Here is a 5876-nt window from a genome sequence, read left to right on the forward strand (position 1 = left end):
ACAATTTTTACATACAGAACGTATGTACGTTTGTTTTAGAAAATCGCTCTTTCGTAATTCATAAGACTTGCATTCCCGGTTTTCACGCAATATACTTTCTCTTACAGCGACGATTACGTATTTCGTAAGTAATTTAACCTTTAGCAGTCAAGTGTCAGCCGTAGCAAGTATTATCCTAATCTCTTGCGTTTTTCTGCCATTTTCAAAATAAGCAGATTAAAATTTTAAAACAAAAAGAGAACAATTATTCATAACAAAAGGAATTAAAAGTAGAAACGGACTTTCTAGATCAGGCTCAAAAATGATAATTTATGATAAATATTACACGATATAATTAATTACATATACAATTACAATTTACTAAAATAGCATGAGGCGAAATATTTTATGATATTTAATTATTAATTTGCTTTTAGACAAGAATCGTTTTTTTTAAACTACGTTTTATGTGCAAATTTATTCCATGTACCGGTTTAATTTCCGTTACCGAGAAAGGACTTTTATTACAAGATGTTTGAGGATCGGGCGAGCGAGCGATTTCTATAGCGTGCCACCAGATGCTAATCACGACTGATCGGACAGAGACGATATAATCGCCTCCGTAAGCTGGATAAACCGTAATTAAACCAAGCAATTTCAGCATCAACTATTGTGCATGAAGAACGGATGCATGACGTAATATTGAATGTAGGCCGTTGGAATTCTGTTTTTTTTTTTCCAGTACGATATGCGACCGCACGTCCATATGGATCACGTGTCAGTATACATTGTAAGGCTGCAGTGTAATTTAATTACGCTCATTGCACGACCACATTGATTTCGCCTTGGAGTACGGAGAACCAGCGGCGAAACTCGTCAAAAATTATAATTTTATTCTTTTATATTTACCACGAAAGAGAAAGAGAGAGAGAGAGAATAGCAATTTTCCAAATTAGGATAAATCAGAATTAAATTTGAAAATTCTGCGAAAGTAAACATAATATGAAAATGCTCATTTTCTATAAATATTATTTCAAAATATTTTTAGGATACAATTTTTATTAGATTTTTTAAAATATGAAATCTATGCCTATTTCTTTAGTTGAACATATGTGAACGTTAATTGGGTCTTTATTAGATTTTCAAATTAAGTTTTTGCTATGTAAGCTACGAATATATATTTTGCAATAAAGTTGCAAGTATCCGACAGGCATAATTATAATCGTGATGTCAATTTTTTTTTAAGTGCATTCGTGGTCGGTCTGACGGCATTGTTGCATAGTAATGTGTCATGAAAGTTTACCGGCAAGTATAAGGTATAGGAAATAAATTTTCACCGTATTGTAGAAACTGGAGCGGAACGAGTCGAAGCATGACGTGCGAGATTTTTACCGTAAGAAAGTGTCCTTCCCCCTTATTGTGTGTCTCTAGTAAAATATTCCAAATACATTCCAGAAAGAAATCGAACTCGCTGAGAATTTAAATTCCATTTATGTTTCGTGCTATATCGTAAAAACTAGACTCGGGAAAGTTTTAAAGAACATTCAGAGTATTACTTTTAATAATTGAAAAGAATTTTTTTTAAGTGAAAACCCAAGCTCTCTAATTTTATGCATCACCGGGCCTTGTATATGCATATACGTTTCGTTCACGGACAAAGTAGGTTTCTTCTGAATAGTTTTATTAAACCTGAGGTCGAGTTGTAATCTTTGTCGTTTTCCTTTACAAAGGAGACCAAGGCCTAATGGCGCCAGTCCCGTATTTTAGATTCGAGCCTCGCTCTCGTGCGGGATTTTCTCGCGAGGCTCCTTTCCCGCGGACGCTGCGATGCGTCCGATTAATCTTTGCGCATTTACCCAGCGGCCGGGGAACGTCTATTTATTGCCCGTCGCGCGCCAAGGATGCAGACAATTTCCTGGTTCAAGTGCACCCAACGAACGCGCAACGTCGCGCGTATCACGAGCGCCCGGGAATTCAGACGACCTCCTCCGTCTGACGTGATATCACCTCGCTCGTCTGTGTGTGTGTGTGTGTGTGTGCATATGCGCGCTATGCATATTTATACAACGGACGTTTATTACACACCGGGACGCGGTGCAGCCAACGCAACTGATGACCCCTGTCTTCTCCGACGTGGACGACGGCGGCGATGACGCCGTCCGAGGACGCCGTGCTTTCATTTAACGTCTCTATGTTCTTTCTCTTTCTTCGATTTCCTTCTGTTTGCTGTGATTAGCTCCTTTTCAGCGATCGGCTTCTGCTACGGTGCACGCATATAACGCCACTGACGAAGCATTGTACACTGTACAAGTCTTTGCTCTTTTCCCTTCTTTCGTTTGCATCAATTTACAAGAATTAATATACGCGCATACATACATTATATATAGAATTATTGTGCGCCCGCAGACTCGCTGTAGGTTACTCACTTTCCAGTGCGATGAAAGCAGCTTTTGAAATCTAGATGAAATAATTTACAATTTCAAAAAAAAAAAAAGGTGATTCGTAAACATATTCCAATCTTGGCGCGCTACTCGTTTTCTTTTATCATCGTGTTTTTTAACGTGCAAGAGCTCATACACGGGATAGCATCACGAGTACTCCAACCAATAACGAGCGTCGACGCTAAAGGGAGCCTTCGCGAAATTAATGGGGAAACGATCGAATAAATATATTTATAAATAACTCGTGAATCGAGCTGGAGAATCTTCAGAGTTAGAATAGCACCTCCGGTGCTATCGAGATTTCGTTTCGTGTTGCGCGCGTTAACGACGATTGTCCGGACTCCTACCACCTCCGCCGGACCGTCGTCGCGACCGCGAAGAAGATTTATCCTTCGCGCTCTAATTGAGTTCTCAGCGAGTCCGATCGCGATATATATCGGGGAGAGAGGGCCTCGTACATCGTACACGCACGTACAACGTACGCGCGATTCCGTCGTCGGTCGCGTGGCCCGCGCGAGATGATGCTGCTGCTGCAGCAGCAGCAGCAGCAGCATCTTTGGAGCATCTCGCAGCGGCGCGGCCGCCTCTCCTTCTCCCCGAGGGAAGATGGGGGCATCGCCCTGACCGTGACCTAGCCACCGCTCTCCACGGGCGCAAACAAACGCGTACGCTTACACGTACGCGCTCTCTCTCTCTCTCTCTTTCTCTCAGCATCCTACGCCGCGCGATCCATCGACGCACGCGAGAGGTGGCCATTTTGCACGGCTCGGGCAACAGACACACGTGTGCGTATCTCTCATGACGTACAAGGCGGTCGCTCCGTGCGTGCGTGCGTGCGTGTGCTCCGTCGTTGTTTATTGCTTTAAAAAACAAAAAAAAAAAGGAAGAAATGCGGGACGATTCGTCACCATACGGTTTGACCGGCCTTGGACCGGAGGTATCGCGATCGCGATAAACCTTGAAGTTTCTTTTCTTTTTTACCTGGGAGGACAGGGAGAAATGTGACGCATAATTTAGAAATCTCAAATACTGAAATTTCTTTTACAAGAACCGATGTATCGTGTAGAACGTGGATTTCCGCTCATATCGCTGAACCGCGGCGCGCGCTATTTATCGTCAGGGTGAAGTTTTATATCGAGCACCTCTTTTTCGCTTTGTCTTTTCGCAGCACATTTTTCACGTCTCGTGCTTGGCACGGGAGAACGGTAGCCAAAGCCAACACAAGCATATGAGAGACGCGCGCGCGCGCGCGTCGGTGTTGGAAAATTCTTGATAAATAATCGCCGAGATAGCCGAGGTACAAGCGCACGGATAAGCGCGCTGCTCCTCCGGCGTATTTCTGGATACTCACGTATGTATAGCGTAGGTGGGAGGGGGAAGAGGGCACGATCACGATCACGCGATCGGGGGCCCCGAGAAAACTATGCCTGATGTGCGTGAGTACCGATCGTATGTACCGGGCCCGCATGCACGTCTGGACCGACAGCGAAACCGGCCCGAGCCAGCGGCTCCGCGTCCGTCGTGCTCGCCGCGAAAAGAGGAGGCTGCCTCCTTCGCCTCCGCGCTCGCGAGGGGTTGCGCGTATACATCTCGTCTCGTGGATTTGCCGCCGCGCGACGACGTTCCTAGCCTTACATAAGCAGCGCGTTACAAATCCCCAGCTTCACCTCGCTTCTTTTCGTCCTAGTCGCGGCATTAAGAGTGTACCGGTTTCCACCTTGGCGTCTCGTGGCGTCGAAGACGTGAATAATACACGTAGCTTGCTTACTTATGTCGCGCGAGTGACCCTTCTTGGCTGTTCCGCTACGATATAAGCTCCGATTTATGAAATATTACATTTAAATTTATCTCTCGCGTTGCAACGTGTAAAAGTGTAATAAAACGATCCTCGAGGGTTTAGCTAGGCCTCGAATCACTTTGAACTTCTTCACACTCAATCCGCCTTAATACGCTTTTACGTAACACTTTCGGCTGATACAACAAAGTATTTGCATACCTCTAGTATTTTTATTTCCTCTCTTGAGCCGCTTTATTCTTTTTTATGAAGTCATTTATGACGCGGCGCGGGTAATTTATGGCACACGCGCGTCAATATTGAGGATCCTCTCGAGACATCACACGCAAGAGCTAATAAAAAAAAGTAGCATAGAAAGCAGTGTTCTATAATATACTGGCTGGGATCAACGTCGACCAACCGTAGACGAATTGGACGTTCTATAAAGGCGGCAGCGCGAGCTCGGGCGTTTATGGTTTATGATGACGAGAGTGCTCGATGACCGTAAAACACCCTGACATAGTTTAATAAAAGACCGAAGCCGACCAACGGGGTTCGGTGGCATAAAGCAATCGTTTTATGCACCATAAAATGTTACGGTGACTCCTCCTCTCGCGCGAGAGGAAGTCGTCGGGGGAGAAAAAAGGAAAAAGAAAAGTACACAAAATTACAGATGACGAGGCGTCGCGACGCTCGGCGACGATAAGCACGTGCGTCCGGTTCAACGCTCGCCGCGAGCGACGACGACTCGCCCCGGAACAGTCAATCATTTCGCGATCTGAATATGGAAATGTTTAAGTATTCACTATGGTATGTCATTTTAACATCAATTGCCTCTTCCAACTCTTGCGTGTGTTGACACAGATATCGACGGATTGAATACGTCGCCACTGCGGTTACGCAACAACGATCGTCCGTTGTGTCCTGGCAGTGAGTGAAACTTCGTGGAAATCTATCTAATCCAGGTCGAGTTAAAGAAAAAAAGAAGCGACAAAGTCACTGATAATTTGCTGTGCAAGATTGACGCGCGCGTGTATCGAACGAAGAAGAAACGAAAGTGTGACGTCACTTGCTGTGATAAATAAAAAATATTGTAATAAATTAATATGTCAAAGTAATAATATTTGAGCAAGCACGGAGCTCCGTGTCGCGTGCATTAATTTAACGTCTCTAAAATACATTTTCCACAAATGCCACATGTTATTATTTCAAATATTAATTAATATCAAACGGAAAATGTTATACTTGTTTACGAAGCGTGTTATCTCAATAATGATAATAACAATAAGAAAAAATTGTTGATTAACGACTTATCAGTTCTTTATTTCTAATTTTTCGGGGGACATGGTGATTAATTCGATTGCTTATTTACGAAACGGAACGGGGCAAAAAAGCATATATACGCAGTCAGCTGTGCAGGGATAAAAAGGATCGAGATTTCGCGTTTCGGGAGAACGCGTTTGCGTAAAAGGACATGGGCGCTCGTAAGATTCGAAAAATATGAGATTATTTCGGCGAACTGGCGGATTTGCCATGCGATCCGGACCGCTTTTTAGACGCGGTTGCGCGCACGAAATAGCGGGCCGCGATATTTTCAGAACGTATGCGACTGCAATCGCTGCGCTACACCAAGATATGCAGTGACATGCATTATAAATATTATCTGTGATATTATACAGTGG

Source organism: Monomorium pharaonis, chromosome 4 (genome assembly GCF_013373865.1).
Source record: "Monomorium pharaonis isolate MP-MQ-018 chromosome 4, ASM1337386v2, whole genome shotgun sequence".
Classification (NCBI taxonomy): Eukaryota; Metazoa; Arthropoda; class Insecta; order Hymenoptera; family Formicidae; genus Monomorium; species Monomorium pharaonis.